At 42.6% G+C, this 18,711-nt stretch overlaps 1 long non-coding RNA gene across 1 annotated transcript; it reads left to right on the top strand.

The window, feature by feature from the left end:
- Nucleotides 1-262: 262 nt before the first annotated feature.
- Nucleotides 263-16,108, top strand: LOC138522175 (uncharacterized). The gene is made up of 4 exons (XR_011283280.1): nt 263-357; nt 1,323-1,381; nt 6,001-6,063; nt 13,251-16,108. It is a non-coding gene; the product is annotated as an uncharacterized lncRNA (long non-coding RNA).
- Nucleotides 16,109-18,711: the final 2,603 nt, after the last annotated feature.

Below are 18,711 nucleotides of genomic sequence, written 5' to 3'. Positions count from 1 at the left end.
TTTTACGTGCATTCCCTGTTGTGCAAGCGGATTCTAGGCTAATCAGATTCTGCTGATTCTTACAAATTTGCACAGCTTTTCTCTTACCAGGTTTTGCCATTAGGGCTTGCTGTATGTTGTAATTTGATTTACCGGCCAGTTTCAGTCATTTATTAGAGAAGGTAACCTTATATATATTTTTTTCACAATTGGGACTTCACCTCACACTGAGCTCTCAAGCCAAGTAACGACCATGGAGTAATTCAATGTTTGATTTTCCTAGGTGCCTCTATATGGAATCTAGGATGGTATTACCACTGTTGCAGATGCTTTTGTAGCATTCACAAGCGGACAAACGTTTGTTTGACTTCCTACTCGGTAATGACTTTGCTGATATTTTGTGACAGTGCCTGTTTTATGGGGCACAGGATTCTCACTTTACACAGTGGTTTGCAATATTCAACAACACACCAATACCTTTTGAATTTATATCCTAATATCCTAACACACATCTATTTGGCTCAGTGGATGTGGTGGCAGGTGCTCTAGCTGATGACACTCGGCTCTAAAGCGGTGGCACGCGTGAATGCATGGCATGAAGCTTTAGCAAATGTCAACACAATACTCAGATGATTTTATAATAGCTCACGAGCATATAGATCTTGTAATAGCTCATTTTGCTAATTCGAAGTTTGAAGAGGTTTCTTCTCCCTTATTTTATCCATTTTTTCTTCATGTGCTGCCTATGAAATGTTGGTGTATATACTTTCTATGACATTCGGATTGGGTAATGTATACCTTGATTTTCCGTTTGATGTGTGTTTTATCCTGTATTGTTGGATCCTGTTTCTGTATGATGACATGTATCTGCTTTGCCATACTGTATCTTGTTTTTGTGAAACAGAGTTCTAACTTGAGAAAGACCGATGGGGTCAAAACACGTGTTGGCACGCAACTCTGTTATTGGAAACAAACACAATTAAATAACGCAAAAATCCATCCACGCTTGACTAGAAATACATTTTGTATATGGACTGAATATGACTTTGATGATCATTGTTATTGTGGATACATAACTTGTATGAGCTGGCAGTGCATCCAATGGTGGAACAATCACTATTTTCCCTAATTGTTCAGTGGGTTTGAGGTACCTACTGGTTCGCCTCGGGAGCTGCAGCCAGTACGGAGTGGTTGAGGAAGGACAATCATTTCTCAAAATTCATTAGCTTAAGCTAATGCCAGGTTGTGTGAGTGCTTTAAAAATGCAAATAAAATAAATGCACATTAATGTAATTTTAACCTCATTTAATCAAGAGTTCCCTTTATCTCCTTAGGTTTTCCAGGGCACTTACGGTGGTAAACTAAGTGTCACGAATGAGGCACAAATACCTCTCCAAGCTACGTGAGTACTTTTACACAGTTAAGCATGAATTAATTGATGTTTGTTAAAATGCATATTGTTTGTTGTATGGCAAAACATTGCTGATAAGTACATGTTTTTCTCATTTTTATTTACAGTTGGAGGGTGGCTAAGTTACAGAAGCACATATATGCCTAAAATTCACATTTACCCGAGCACTTGTGGGTGCCACTTGTGTCCCGATGAAGGTCATACAGTTACTTCATGGCTGAAATTGATAGACATCATGTGAACATAATAAGTTATACTAAGACAATACCCCCTGACTTGCTCTATGTATTAGTGGTCTTTTATTCACTTGACGGACCTGTTATTTGTTTAAATAAAAGCAAAAAGGGTGAAAACAGGAGGAACTCATTTTAAACAAACATCTGTTATCATATGGCTAGTAGTAAACTCTCTTGCCCACATCTTAAGGATGTGTGAAATCGTTGAGTCTAAAATTAGATACACCATCATTTTCAACAAGAATCCCTGATTGTGTATTTGACATTTTAAATAGGTGCCAGACCACTGTTTCTAGGGACAGCCATTCACTTCTATCTGGGACAGCTCAGCTGCATTTCATCTCCCCATAAGTTTAAAATTGACAGTTGTTGAATTGGATAAAGTATGATTGTTCCTTTCGGCTGTGTTCAGGAATGACGGTGTCAAGTGAAGGAACATTTTGTTACATCTCTTGTGAGAGGTTCTTTGTGAAAAGGCCTTTTAAGGGACTGGAAATCAGGTTACATTGTCTACAAAGTCGTTTATTTTCTATTTGTTTTGTTATTAGTGTTTGCACATACTGTAACAAATCTGCCGGTATTGCAGCACTACCGATAAATCAGTATAGAACACGCAAAATTAAACATTTACTTGGCACTCACAGAAGAAACAGATGATCAGAGCATGACCGTTTCCAAGAAGGAAGGACATTTCGAGTGGCAAAATAGTGTGAATTCCCAGCAAAAGAAGCTATAAAAAGGAAGCTATTTAAGTGTAGTAATATTGTATTTTAAAACACACAATGTTTATTTCTAATGATCAGTACCAATCTATATTGTAGTCATAATAATAATGTTGCATGTGTCCTACTAAGCAAAGCACAGTATAAAAATCTAGAATAACTAAAACATTATTTTTGGATAGAAGAGTATCATTCCATGGTAGACAGTCTGGCACATTCCTACTGTACTAATTTAAATGCCCCTATGATGAAGGGGAAGAGGACAAATAGCACCAATGCAGGTCCCTGGCTGCTTTGCACAAAATTACATTTTGTGAACATAAGAATGACCAAAGATCTTTATTTTTGACAATTATTTTAATTATAAAAGGGTTGTATGTTTGAATCACAAAGTGCATAATCCACAATGGGTTAACATACAAGTTTTTGTAACAATGAACAATATACAACCATTGGGAGACGCTCAGGATTTGGATATGAGGATAACATTACTGCACCATTAGTTACTTGATTTAAGCCTATGAGTCGGGAGATACCATGGGCCCAATTTACAGTTGGAGGGTGCCTAAGTTGCACAAGCACATATATGCCTAAAATTCACATTTACCCGAGCACTTGTGGGTGCCAGTTGCATCCTGATGAAGGTCATACGGTTATTTTGATACTGAGCAAAGCACAGTTTTAAAATATAGAATAACTAAAAGATTATTTTTGGATAGAAGAGTATCATTCCATGGTAGACAGTCTGGTACATTCCTATTGTACTAATTTAAATGCCCCTATGATAAAGGGGAAGAGGACAAATAGCACCAATGCAGGTCCCTGGCTGCTTTGCACAAAATTACATTTTGTGAACATAAGAATGACCAAAGATCTTTATTTTTGACAATTATTTTAATTATAAAAGGGTTGTATGTTTGAATCACAAAGTGCATAATGCACAATAGGTTTACATACAAATTTTGTAACAATGAACAATATACAACCTTTGGGAGACGCTCAGGATTTGGATATGAGGATAACATTACTGCACCATTAGTTACTTGATTTGGGCCTATGGGTCGGGAGATAAAGTTGCTTCACCTCAACATTTTATAAGAGAATGACCTGAAAGGGGAAGGGGAGTCTCAGGCTAAGCGTGTTTGTGCACGATGTTGAAGTATCCAGTCCCCAACGGGCAGACATCCTTAGGTAATTAGATATGTAGGAAACAGTATAACTGAGGTGTGCCAGGCAATGGAAGCGCTTAAGTCATGCTCTAGTCTTGGTTCACTTCAATAGGGGGTATTCCCTTTGTGTTTGGCTGACATCCACTTGGGAACCATATGATCAGAGCATGTCCAAGGTTTTCTAAGCATTTTCCGATTGATTTAATACTGAGCTTTCCTGGGTTATCATGCTGTGCAATGCAGTTCAAATGGCCCCATATGGAGCAGGCATATCAGATGTTCAGTTAATTACATGCTCATAGTGATTTTCTCCTTGACTCTGAGCTGGAGGGAAACTTCAGGGGTTGGCTTCTCGGGGGAACTGTGACATGAGTGCTTTGTTAATAGAAAATGCATATTCTACGCTCCCATTCCTAATGCTTGTCAAGAGGAATGTTGATGGAGGGTAGGCACTGTACCCTGCACATGGGTAAATGGTACATATAGTTATGTATGTGTTGTGTGGTAGATGTATGGTTGGCACGTGGCTGTTTCGGTGTTTGTGTTTGGATGAGCGTGACGGGTGCTACTCACCAAGGAGCCACAAGTTGCCAATGTTTCCAGATGCCAGAGGCTGGTGGATAAGGGGTTGTCGGATGTAGCTGTCATGTATGCATCCAGGGAAATTGGCATTCACATGCATGATGTGCCCTTTGGCATCACAGATGGCCTGCATGTTGATGGAATTACATGGTATATTACAATTAGGTATATGTGTTCTGTCTCTCTGGAGAGTTTCAGCACAACATGGGTGCGGTCAATGACCCGGGGGAGTTGTGTGACTGCATAGAACTCCTGTGCCAATCTTTGCCTTGCCCGCAGAGTGTGGGACAAGTCTATGTGGCTATGCAGGCATGCAAAGATGCATCGCAAGACCACTGCTATTGCATGAGCTGTGAAATGCCACCACTGATGGGACTAGTCCATTTGAATGATGGCGTGGCTAGGGAGAAAGGGGCGTGTAGCACGTTAACATGCAGTAACACTGCATGTGACTACATGGTGGTTGAAGCCAGGAAATTCTCCCACTCCTTGACCGGGTCCAGAATATGCGTCAATAAGTGACACAGACCGCCTAACCTGGCCTCACAAAATGCTGGTGTGGTTGTGAAATATCCTGGGCCTCCTTCGCGTCCACCTTCCTTGTAGTAGCACAAGTTTGAGCGATACGTGGTCGTCCATTCTCGTTGGTTTGTATTACGATTGCATGGCGCTTTTATAACTTGTGCCTATTCAGGGTTGGGGTACATTTCTGGCCCTTTGATAATCACGTGACAGTGCAATCTATTCTGTGAATTCGGTTTGGTTTGCGCTTGGATGGGTGTGTTTGCGGGTTTGCACAATGTCTCCCGTCCAATGCCATAACATTCCCATTTTCGTGGGGTTTTTTTTGGGCATATTCCTCCCACGTTTTGCACTTTGCGCCAGTGCCTTCCTTCACGATAATGTGGCTCAATCGCCTTCAAGCACAATGCGCTTGTACAGGATGCAAAGTGCGACGGACCAACGCAAAATGTGATCCTTGATTCGCTTTCGGGATATTTGTGCCTCGCAAAACACACTTTTTCGGCGCGGAGTATTTCGTACGTGAGCCCGATTATGTTCTACTATGCTGTGCATGTTGCAGACCCTTTGGCATTAGAACCTCATGCTTTGCGCATAGGTGCAATGCACTCTACGTGGCAGAGCTGCTTCACACAAGACTCTTTGGTGGAGCAGGCTGTCTCCTAAGCAGCTTCATGCATTTATGGAAACGTGTCCGATTTGTTCAATAGCACCTTTTTTAATCGTCAACTTTTTCACTTTCTCCTAAACTGAAAAAACAGAACCATCGTTCACGGTGACTTACGGAAAATGTACGAAAGCCTATAATTGCAGCCATTGAATTCGCTGACCTCTGTGAAAGGCTTTGCCTCCGCCTGCAGGGCTTCCCTCCAGCGATTTCCTACAGTCAGAAGACAGGCTAAATTGCCCGCGAGTTAATCACATTTAATGTCAGTCTGCATTAAAGATATCCACACAGCTCTCCACAAAATCAGACGTGTAATGACTAAATACTAAAAAAATAAACAGCTTAAATAGAAATAATGGGTTCAGTGAAACTGGAAATTCTTTATTTAATCGTCCCTCATTTATACATGTTCTTTGCTTCTTTAAGGATTAGGTTCCCTTTGGAAACGTCTGAAAGATGCTATAAAAACGCTATTTTTTGGGAAAGATAATTTTTTCAAACTACTTTAAAGAAGTCTTTTTTTTTTAAAGCCACAGTTGAAACTGCATATTTCTTTTATCCTCTTTTGAGTTTAGTCTGCCTACGTGTATTTGTTCTAATGAATACATATGCATGTGTTTAGCTCTATGCCCCTAATCTCATAAAAGGTGGGGGCGTTTTTATTATTCACTCAGCTGCTCTCTTTAAAACTCTCTGTTACTTTTATTTTCAGGTGCCTCATGCTACAAATATTTTTGGAGGCCATATTGAAATATTTTCCTGAAGCGTAAAAAATGTAAGTATCAATGTTAAAAGACGTTTATCCAATTTCTTTTAATTCAATAGTTGGAGAAGCCAGTGTTGGCACCAAAGTGCCCGAGAACACTGAACAATGGAAAAATACAATAACCATTGCATTAAAAAAAGTGCAAAACATGAATGAAACCAAAAAAATGTACAGAACAATATATTTAAAGTGATATCTCAAACCATAACAACTAAGGTTCCACATATAAAAGCTTCCTTCTAAAAGCAAGCAAATCAGAGATTTGTAATAACGGAACTGCGAGAGGATTCTGGTTATCATTATTACAAATACTTTTTGAAGGACATTTTTTGTCAACTCTGATCAGTTGTATAAGATATCTCAGATTGGTACCAAAGATTCCCTGAGTTAGAAATAGGGAATGGAGACTACAAGAGCATTAGGGGATTATTAGCATTCTAAAAGGACAAAAGGGGATGGAGACTGCAAGGGCCATAGTGGATATTAGCATTCTAAAAGGCCAACAGGGCCTGGAGACTACAAGGGCCATAGGGGATATTAAAGTTCTAAAAGGACAATATGGGATGTAGGCTACAAAGGCCATAGTGGATATTAGCACTCTGCAAGGACGATAGGGTATGGGGACTACATGGACCATAGGGGATATTAGCATTCTAAAAGGACATTAGGGGATGGAGACTACAAATGCCATAGGGGATATTAGCATTCTAAAAGGACAATAGGGGATGGAGACTGCAAGGGCCATATGGGATATTAGCATTCTAAATGGACAATAGGGGATGGAGACTACAAGGGCCATAGGCTATATTGGCATTCTAAAAGGACAATATGGGATGTAGGCTACAAAGGCCATAGGGGATATTAGCACTCTACAAGGACAATAGGGGATGGGGACTACATGGACAATAGGGGTTATTAGCATTCTAAAAGGACAACATATGATGGAGAGTACACAGACTATGGGGGATATTAGAATTATAAAAGGACAATATGGGAATGGGATGTAGACTAAAAAGGCCATAGGGGATATCAGCATTCTACAAGGACAATAGGGAATGGGGACTATAAAGGAAATAGGGGATATTAGCTTTCCAAAAGGACAATTGGGCTGGAGATTACAACATCCATAAGGGATATTAGCATTCTTAAGGACAATAGGAAATGGGGACTGCAAGGGCAATAGGGGACATTATAATTCTAAAAGGATAGGGGATGGTGACTACAAAGGCCATAGGGGACAATAGAGGATTGAGACTACAAAGGCCATAGGGGATATTAGCATTCTAAAAGGACAATAGGGGTTAAGAGCACAAAGACGATAGGGGATATTATCATGGCCATAGGGGATTAAGACTACAAAGACCTGGGGCTATTAAAAGGTTAACATCTTGGAATAATAAGAGGGAATCAGTTTGATCTTTGTTGCAGTAGGTTAAGGCCTGCAACCATTAAAGGTTGCTTGAAGGTCCGGAAAGCTGTCATGACCTACAAACCCTATTTGGCACCATAGCCCTTGGTGCTTTCACTAGGACACTAGCGGCCTACCTTTCAGGCACAATGAAGTAACATTGTGGCATGAGGGATCAGACCTGTCTGACAAGTATCTTGAATCCTTGCAATGATTTTGACATTCTGTTCAGTCATGTGCAGTTTGGTGCTGCCCCGTGGCCTCTGTGCACACTGGCCCAGGGTAAGCTCTCTGCTTCATCGTGATTCTCTGCCAAAACTCTGGATGCATAGTACACTCAAGCTATACCTTGCCTGAACTGACCCTTCTATGAAAGTTCCTGATACTCCAAGGAATACAAGACTCAGCCCTGCTTGGGTTCTTGATTCCCTATATTCTGCTATGGATTCCAAGTCTTTTGTTTATAAACTGCTGTTAAGAAATTATTGAGGTAAAACACGGAGGTCCAAATGAGTTTTTTTTACCACTATGATGTCCAGTTAACGCATGACTTTTTGAAAATACATAACCGCAATAACACTGACCACGCTGACTCAGTGACAATCAGGATTGCTCCTGGATTTAAAATGACGCCAGCATCTGAGCCGTGTAGGTCACTATGGCAACCTCTGCTCTTGCCCTAATTCCGCCGAGATGCAGTCATGGTGCTACTACTGAATGTGGAGGTTTCTGAGTGTATGTGCCCTCTGAAGTATCAGATTTCTTCACTTCCTTATCTGGCACCTTATTATCTGCTGAGGATGTGAACATTGGTGTCCGTACTCCTTGCTGCCTCCTCGCAAGGCCTTGTGGACTAAATGATGGTGATTATCTTGTGTGGTATCCTTGGCCCTAAATGCTCAACTTCTTGACATTGTACCTGGCCAGAGTATCTGCTTGTGGTTCTATATCATGCCATCGCTGCAATCTCATCTTTGGTAGACTTCTGCCCATAATATGTTTTTCTGTGAGCCAATTTGATCTAAAATATTTTTTAAAACACCAATTCCACTTCAAGGGTAACTCATCTAAATGTTCTTTTGCTTTAAGATATTTCTGACCGATTTTCTGAGATACCTTCGCAGTCTTATACTAGGGTGCCTCCTGTGTCCCTACTCAGGACGGGTCTAAAGTCGGTATGTCCTTTCCATGCCTTCTCACCATGGCAGAAGGGTCACATTTGCTCTTTCCGGGGCCACTCTGGCACTCATTTGTGTCATCAGCCTCTGCTCCTTCAAAGTGACTTGCTGTGTGACTGGTCCCACCAAGCTGCATGCCATACGTGCCTGCCAGTAAAAGCTACAGGGCATGCTCTAGCTTTGACTGTATTATTCAAGGCCTTTCATGGATGATCTTTCCAATTGTTATGATCAGCCTGATAGCTTATCCTCGGACACCAGATCCCCTCCAGCAAGCAGCCTGGATGATTACTAGCTCTCAGAATATTACTTCTCCGAAACGATGGTTAGTGATTGGCAGTGTTTACAGCTGGCAAATTAGTAGATGCCAGATGAAAATGCAGCATTTATTTATTTAAACCTTTGTATAAAATGTAAAGAAAACATTACCGGCTATACCAGAGCACAGAAAAAATAGACATAATGCAGCAATTAACATAATATAGACATATAATAATTTAAACAATAAAAATATGATGTTACAAGGCCAAAGATAGACAAGGAATGCTAACAGATGGACCATTTCTGCAATCGAGCATTTCATTGGATTCTAATAGGTAACACAAACCCTTCTTTATCGTGAACGTCGGCATTCTGAGATTTACGTGACACCTAACCAGGCAGCACATGCGTAGCCTGGCACACATGTTATGTTATGTTAGGGGCATTTATATGGGCACGTTCACCGAAGGGCATATTGGTGCGAGGATTTCAAGGTCATAACCATCTACAACGGCTAAAACAAGAAGATTTGCAGGGCCTGCCTAAAGAGGAGATGATTTGCCGTCCGCCGCAACTCTGCAGGTAAACTGTTCCACAGTTTAGCGGCCGTGAAAGAAAGAGTTCGACCTCCCACTCGGGACAGTCGGATTTAAGGAATGTCCAGAAGATTGGCCTCGCTATAGCCGAGAAATCAGGCCGGCATATAGCGATGACATTTTTCCCTTAGCCATTCAGCATCTTTCCCAGACAAGGCCCAATGGACCAGACAAAGTGACTTACATTTAATTCTCTGGGCTATTGGAAGCCAATGCAGAGCCCGTAGCACAGGACTGATATGGGCTCCATAGGATGCGTGTGTTGCCACTTGTGCTGCCATATTTTGCAGTTGATGTAGCCGATGGATTGAGTCAAAAGGTTGGGGCAGGTACAGCGCTTGCAATAGTCGACTCGACTAGTAATCATTGAGGATACTACCAAGAGCCCCAAATGGTGCGGAAGAAAGGGCAGCACCTTCCGAAGAACTCTCAAGGTGACCCGTTTTACACACCACACTCACCTGTGGAGACCTAGAGAGTGAGGAAGAAAGAAACACCCCCAGATTTTTAACAGTCATCACAGGGATAGGAAGATCACCCCGCGTGGTACTCCACAGTGAGGAGGTCCATAGCATAGACTCAGATGGAGAACCCATCATCAGTACTTCCGTCTTGTTCCCATTCTGTTGAGCCAGTTTGCACTCATCCAGTCTCCCACTGCAGAGAGACAGTAGCAAAGGACCAGCAATCACCCAGCGAGGTCAAGACGGACCTGGTTCTGGGTGTCATCGGCGTAGGAGTAGCAACGACATCCAAAGGAGTGGATGAGATGAAATAGCGTTGGACATAGATATTAAAAAGCATCTGGGACAGGACGGAGCCCTGGGGAACACCAAAGGTGAGACCACGTACTGAGGATGGAAAGGGTGAGAGTAGAAATGATGGGCCCCTCTCCGACAGAAAGGAAATGCATCATGCCAGGACTGATCCAGAGAGGCCCGCCATAGCTAGCTGGGAGATCAGGATGGAGTGGTCAACAGTGTCGAACGCTGCTAACAAATCTGACAAAAACAGGGCCCCTGCTGAACCCTGGTCTACCAGCATGGTAAAATCATCAACCACAGACACCAGGACTCTCTCTGTGCCCTGCCTCGGGCGAAAGCTAGACTGAAAGGGGTCAAAGAAATGGGTCAAGAGAGTCACATAGTGCCTGTAAAGGCCGGACGCGTGAAAATAGAAGGGTGGGGGATGGGAATGATCTCACCCACAAGAAAAGTTCCATTGACTGGTTTAAGGCACCTTCTGAGTAAAGAACTTCTGTTTGGCCACCAAGATATCTTGATGATAACTTTTGGTGGTCAAGCATGGCTTTCTCAGCCAGACCATAGGAGTGTCACCATTTCCACTCTACCTGTCTCACAAGCAGGCGGGAGGCTTTCAATTGGTCAGTGAACCATGGCTCAGAAGTGGCCCTCCGAGCTTGCACCAGTTTCAAAGAGGCTACTTGCTCAGCCACCTCTTTAAAAATCAGTGAGAGGGATGACAAATCAGGGTTGTCAAGACACCTACTTTTGTCCAATATCGAGGACAATAAACCATGAGGATCAACCGAGCGCCAATCACGCCTCTGGGAGGGCACTGGAAATACTTTAATGGGTACTGCAAGCCACCTTACCTTAAAAGAAATAAGGCTGTGGTCCAACCATATCACTTGCTTGACCACGGGGAGAGTAATACTGTCAACCGATGAATAAACCAGGTACAGTATGCCCCCTCTCATGAGTGGGCTCAGAAATGGGTTGGTACAGACCTAAATCCAGCAGCGCCTCACAGAACTGCGATCGAGCTGGAAGAAGAGGACAATTTAGTCTAAAATTAAAGTCTCCTAGCACAACCAGGTTTGCATATTTGGTCTGAAGAGCCAGCCACCAGGTCTAAGAATGGGTTAAGAAAAGTTGCAAATGGACCCCGGGGCTGATATATCAATAGAAAGTGCCAGACTGTAGAAGCCGATACCGTATGTCGAACTAATAATCTTTCCATCTGCAGTGTATGATCCAACGGGATCGCCAGAAACTGAAGAGAAGTTCTAAAAATGATCACAACCCCCCACCACGGTGGAGAAATACACAATCCAAACGGATAATGTTATAGTCACCTGGGAGGGCCAATGCAAGAGCAAAGGGAGACACCTGTGACAGCCATGTTTCTATCATAAATCCTACATCTCATGCTCCTGCCGAAAAAAGATCATGAATAAACATTGCATGAGCAGGCAAGGACCGCATGTTAAGTAGAAAGGAGTCAGTAGGCTGACATCCATACATGCAACAGGGTCATGTGATGTCAGAGTAGCGGCGAAATTATGGGGCAAAACAGTGTCTCGAGGTTGTCATTTAAGCAAGGAGTCGCTAGAGTAGTACTTACCGACAGAACCCCGAATCCCGTTGGACCCAACCTTAACCTGGATGGACCCAGACAGGCTTAACTTTGGCGCAATTTTCCTTCTTCTGCTGCGCTTGACCGCTGCTCTGGCTGCTAGGGCAACAGATAAGTAAGAACCAATATTACCGGAGCCTTAAAACTCCACTGCTGCCAATCCGCTCTCACTGCAATTAGGCATGGAGGACAGACTGCCCCAACTAGCTGAGTGTGGGTCAGAAAGAAAAGAAAGACCTTTCCCCCGCGCCAAGCCTCGGTGTAGGAAGGAGGCCAGGCACCCTCTGCAAATGGCATACAAGGCAAAACAGAGCAGAATAAAATGAATGATCAAATTTAAAATTAAACGCTACGGAGTGGGTGGGTGGCTCCCAGTGACATGCCGCAACACCAGAAACACTGGTGTTGTAAAAGGAAACAAAACACGTGGGCGAATGAAATAGTAAAGCAAAAGATCAGCATACAGCAGTTGCTATACCTCCTAATCATGCGCAATGGTGATCATTGCGCATGATTAACATCCAGGGAGCAGCCACAGCAATCCGCCCGTGTAGGGTTTGTTTAGTTGATGCGGTGGTAAATCTCAAATTTTATATGCACCAGGACCAAAGAGCATCTGCCTGTACATACAATAAGAAAACACCAAAAAGTGGTGGATGAATTATTCCAGTGTAGAGCAGACATGGCAGAGCAGTTCAGGCCGGACAGCCCCGTTTGGTAGTAGTACCAAGACTGAAACTATTGTATAATTGGTTATTTATAACATGTTTACTACTGTAGAGGTTTCTAAGCATGGACCGGGATTCGAACCTGTATTGCTCTGCGTCGTCTTGCTTCCTAGATAGAGCGAGCTGCCACTGAGCTATACTAACCAGGCTGCCCAATTAACTTTCACAGCATACCATTCATCAGATAATGATGCCTCTTGGAAATCCTTGAATCAATCATACCACTAGAGATTGGTCTGCACATGCATGCGTTCGGCATGGGGCCTTGTGAAAGGGGAGTCTGCTTGGTAGACCACCGTTTCTGAAATGGATTACTTGCATCATTTTATTATTGATAAAAATAAAAAAAGCCAGGCCTTCCACATCCTTGCCAGATGGCAATCCTTCACAATTAGTACTTATCAATATAGTACTGTAGGCAAAATATTATCATCCAAAGTCCATTGCATGACACAAAACCCATTTGAGCCCCATATGGCACCATTTCCAAACACCTACCATTTTACATATCTTGTTAATGAATGAGATGTTCCACAACACATTCTGCACCTCTATGCTATCCCATTGGCTCCTGCTTTCTCTTTGAGACATGCAATAAAATCCATTTTAAAGTATCTCTCACTGCTCTGGATATTGTCTTTTACAGGTGTACTCTCTTCTCTGTGTTTCATCTTACGACTGTGTTCCAGCTCTGAAATTGCACCCGTCCTCCGCAATATTCATCCACACCTTCAGATCTTCAATGTACCCTGATTGCACTGCCAACAGGCCTCGTATTTCTTACAGAATACATGTATACTATTCTTTGTCACCAGTGCATCTTCTCTGTGGGATGTATTTACCCATGCATCCGAGCCGTACCTCAAAACTGTGCAGTACTGACATGGAAAACATCATGATGGCCAGAGCTTCCCAGAAAATGCACAGGGAAATGCATGAAGAATAGGCTGCCACCCATTTTTGCCGATGTTATGGGCACAGAAGGACACTGCCTAAAACCACCATTGGACTACCCACACAGTAGTCTGAAACCATTGGGAATGGCAATGCTGATTGCCAAAAGCAAACCCATAACTGTTGGGAATTCATTTTCTTAAATCCCAAAAAGGGGTGCAGTACCAGTACTCACCACTATCCAAAAGCCGGCGTTTTAAAACCACCCTGTGTTTCTCTGAAGGCAGGCTCAAAATGCCTATTTTCAAACATTACAATATGTGCAAAATATTCACTGAACACCAGCAGACATTTGGCAGAATGGAGTTTTGTGTGCCTACAAAATCTGGGAAATGAAGAGCCCAGAACAATGCTTATAACAAAACTGGCTGAGCTATGGAGTCAGCAGTTTAAGTTGCACTGGATTTAAAGACACTAAAATCGAAATGTTTAGATTAAATGAGTGACCTATGTTTGGTGTCACATGCCTTTGTAACTGTTGAAATGCCATAGTTTTGCACTTAGAATCAGCCTTCTAGCTGCATATGTGAAAATGTTTAGTTTTATTTGAATGCAGAAACTGGGGAACAAAAAGTGACATTTTATCTGAAACCTGGCTTAAGGAACTGAATTCTGCCTGGCAACTACCCCCATCAGGAGTGAAACTTGAGTCACAGCTGTGTTCCCAGGCCTAGCTGCCCTTTTGCTGCTCACACCAAAAGGGATATGACACTTCCCTGATTGAATTACCTGTGCTCTACAGGAGCTCTGAACAAAGCCTGTCTTGACTCAGGCAAAGGTTTTATTACAGCGGTCGTAAAATGTAGCTTCCTCTTGGCAGAAGCTGGGAGGGGCACTGCCTGTGACAGAAGCTGGCTTGGCAGAACTGGATAAACCAGTATTTCTACCTTGTGCTGAGAGGAAACCACACCCCTTTGGAGCCAGAACATAACTTTAAAAAGATGGATCATTCATAGAGCGGACATGTGAAAATTTTATAAATGATACCATAATTCTTGTGATTTTTCTGCCCACAGTTTAAGAGGTTTTTAGAACCGGTGGTATGTTCAGGGGGGTGTTAGCGGAAAAGTGGATATTACTCTAAATGTATGCATGTTAAAAATCTGAAACTTCATCAGTTAATGTCCATACTCCCTGCGCACATGTATGCAAAGTTGGGTCAATGTCAGAAATTGAAAAATCAGTTAAAAAGTCAATTATGTGCCATTTCTGAATGCAAGCTCTTAGAAACAACAGATTTGGACAGAGACATGGCTAAATTCAGCCACACCATGTATATGTAATTTCAAGCAACTGTGTAACTGTGAAATATGTCTTTTGTTATCAAATATAGAATGTGTGCAATCTGACAGAGGAGTGTCCTATCTGCAAGCCATAAAATGACATCACTCTGACACAACTTAGCTTCGCCAATCAAGTGAGGAATGGAAATTTGACCAATGACAAGTGAGAGGGGCAAGTTTAGTTATGACCAACATACCCACCCACTCTCAAAACACATAAAAGCAGACAGACAGGACAGATAGGGACTTTCAAATCCATTTGCAGCTGGAAGCTCTGCCGGGAAAATCCATACTTACCTCCATCAACCTTCAGAGAGCAACATAGAGACTTCAAATCCATCAGGCCAGACCAGAAGCAGAGTAGAGCTGACCTGTTAGCAGAACCAGAGAGAGCTGACCCAGATCACTGTGAAGTGCAGAGACCAGAGGCGAGTCTAAAACCCTGACCAGATCCGTGATGAGGCCCATTTCACTCAAGAATATATTGTGAGTACCTAGAGAACTGTGTAGAACCAATCTCTTAGTTTAAATTCATCTAATTCAATCTATTTAACCTAAGTAGAACTGCCTGATAGCTCCAAATCTGTCACCTGTCATTCTAGCTGCAAAAAGCTGCACTTGTCTTTTTGAACTTTAAAATTTCAAATCTGAAAAACGACCTTTATTTAATCGCTCATATCTCCGCGACCGTTTGTGCTAGAGACTTGCAGTAACTTTCATCTGAAAGCTTAGAATCGTGGCTTTCCTACGAACCTAGAACCGCATTCCTAACCCCTATAGTTTTGCCGCAATCGTGAAAAACGCACTCGCGAATTTTGCCGCGATTTGCAAATTTCTCCAGGTGTGAAAACAGAAGCTTCTTGCTTCCATTTGCCAGAAATTCGTTTAACCTACCAGTTACTCCTAGATTCTTGCTAAAGTGAGCCTGGACTAATATTAACTAGATACCACTCACCCTGAACCTCTACAGGGAATTAAAAGCATTTTAACATATTTTCACTCCATTGCCAGCACATATCAAAGCATTTTGCCTGTGTTTTCAACGTCTGTAGTCTAAGTTGCTGGGGTTAACTGAATCACATTTGATTGCATTTCTGAGAACTGTGTGCTTCCCTCCATTTCCTTGCATTGCATAAAAAGGGGGGGTAAATTGTACAAGAAAGTGATTACATTGTCTTTTGCTGAAATCCTATCAAGTTATTTTCTTCACTGCATTTCATTCCACATTGCATCCATTTGAAACCATAAAAGTATTGTTGCTATCTTATCCATTTCATGTCAACTCCTTAGTGATTATAAAGAAGTGTGTTAGTGCCAGATTCTCCGTTGTTAATATTTATCATATTAGATTAAGTGTGATATTCAATTATTAATTTATTATAAAGTGTGATCTATATATCTATTGTTTAAATTATCAAATGAACCTTTTAAACTTGCAAAACAGAACTACTTCTTGGCTCAGTGGGGTCAGGGGGATTCCAAGAGAGGGGTGTTATATAGGGGTAGTCATCCAGAACGCATGAACTGGACATAAAGATATATCAATAAGGGTTTTCATTCAGTATTATAGACTAGGCGGTGACTTAGCTGTAGTGTTGAATTGAATCCTCTTACATCTCTTTTGGGTGGTACTGCCAGTTCAGGGCTCTTCACAGAGTTGCTGTAAGGTACCAGTGAGTATGTCATAAACAAGGAGATGGTGCTCTTCCAGTCTGTGCTGGATGGCTGGGGATTCATCACAAAATATCTCTTTCCTACATGACACTATAAGGTTAGTGAAATCAGGCAAGGTGCTAGTTCTCTCAAAGGGAATGTTGCGATAGTCCATCCCTGGACCAGAAGCAAGCCAGGATCTCAGTTGCCATACTGCTATTAATGTTAACATTGACTAGTAATTTTTTTTCATCTTGCTTATTGTTGACCATCCTGAAAATGCAATATGTTTCCGGCCCTCGAGGCCTGGAGTTGGACAACCCTGCACTAGAGGTACCACCTTCACTTATTCTCAATCCAGCACGACCTCTGCCATGGGCATCTCCTCTGGCAGGAAATCCGTTCCGTGTCCACCATCCTGCGGTGCAGGTAGGAGAAAGGAAATAAAAAAAACAATTGACCTTTCTAGTGGAAGGGGAAAAGGACGAATAACAGTGATAAATTACCGAAATGTTGATAGCCCTTGCATCTCAGTCACAATAAAGACATGCCATCAGAAGTGGATTAATTTGGTAACGCTCAATTGCCTAATGTATATATTCGTACCATGCAGTCAGCAGCAAGGAAGTCAAAACAGCACCTGTTTGTTTACTCATCTCCGCAAGAATCGAGAGACGTCAATTACCCAAGCGGGCGCACAAACAACAAATCACCACCAAAATCCGGCAGGTACATATAACGCAATTCTCTGGTGGACACTGGCCACAGGCATGGATGGCTACCCGCACACATCAGATTACAGCAAGGACTAAGACACAATTCGGTCAAATAACTCTCTGCCTACTCACACCAGACTACGCCTCAACACCTCTGACATCAGAAGGCAGTGCAGACCTGTGACAAATTCGGGCAAGGTGGACTCATAATGAGTCTATATTACTCAAGTCCTCTCCTGACTCCTCTCAGCACCCATCCACCTGCCTGACCGCATGGGTTGCATTCTATCAGAGCCTGGCCAGCCCTGCTAATGATATGATAGGTTATTTATAACACGCTTAATACCCACAGCTTTCTAAGCACGGACCCAGGGATCGTGTTGCTCTGTGTCGTCTTGCTTCCAAGACGAGCACGTTGCCCCTGAGGTATCCTCCCGAGACAACCTAAGCTTTATCTGGCCAAATGCACACACACACATCGTAATTTTACTCCTTGCCCTCCAACATTCCACACTTTGGTCCTCCGAGTGCATTCACGCTAACAGCGCACTGAGACTATACTAATGGTAAAAGGCGCTATATAAATGACAAGTACAATACAATACAATATAGAGAAAGAAGAATCATGATGAGCATATTAAGCAAAAATAGAAAATAACATAAAAAGAGGCATTTCCGAAACAACTGGAGGTGGAAATGAAAGGGCAGCCAAACAAAGAGGACAGGCAGGAGGATAACGTGAATCTGAGGCAGTTACCAAAACAGCAACCTTTGCGCCATTGGCGGCTCAGAGGCAAACTTCAGAGCTAAGGAGGACACCGCTCGCATCGCTGCAGGAATGAAGCAGCAGACAGTGCACACATAACTACATTGCCACTCACGATTGCTCTGTTATGCTACTGAAGACAAATCACACATCTTCGTGTGTCGGCTGTTGCGATGCAGGCATCTTTAGAACCATGAGTATACTGACACAGTGCATGTGTTTATTATGGATCAGTGCTGCTGCCTGCCTTTTTATATTTTAAACAGTTTGCTCGGGTCCTGTGAGGATATTTGCACGTTAAATGGTTTTCATTGGCATGTTATGAACACACCTCTGTGCAGTTAAGCTGTGAGCACAATGCGAGGTCTACATTGAACTCCTGCTTGAAGTCTCCTGCGACGGTGCTCGCTCTACTTCCTGCAGGGAGGCTGCAGGAGCAACAGCAGAGGTTGTGGCAGGGGAATTGCACACCTGTCGCATCGGTGTAGAGTGAAGGGGACCTGGCCTGCAATTGCTATACACACCTGCTGTACATCTGCATCACTGCAGTACTGGTTTTATTTGAAAAATATATCTCTGCCCAGAATTTTCATAACGGGGCAACATGCAAACAGGCCCATTCTGTGGGAATTAAACCTTGCATTGACCAGTAGTTCTTCACACATACATGCTGCATTGCTCACGTGATCCTCAAATTGAGGGTTGTGCTCTCATGTTGCTTTCATTTGACAAGCA

This window comes from Ambystoma mexicanum, chromosome 1q (assembly GCF_040938575.1).
Source record: "Ambystoma mexicanum isolate Mex_15411 chromosome 1q, UKY_AmexF1_1, whole genome shotgun sequence".
Taxonomy (NCBI): Eukaryota; Metazoa; Chordata; class Amphibia; order Caudata; family Ambystomatidae; genus Ambystoma; species Ambystoma mexicanum.
This window is presented reverse-complemented; position numbering and strand designations above follow the sequence as displayed.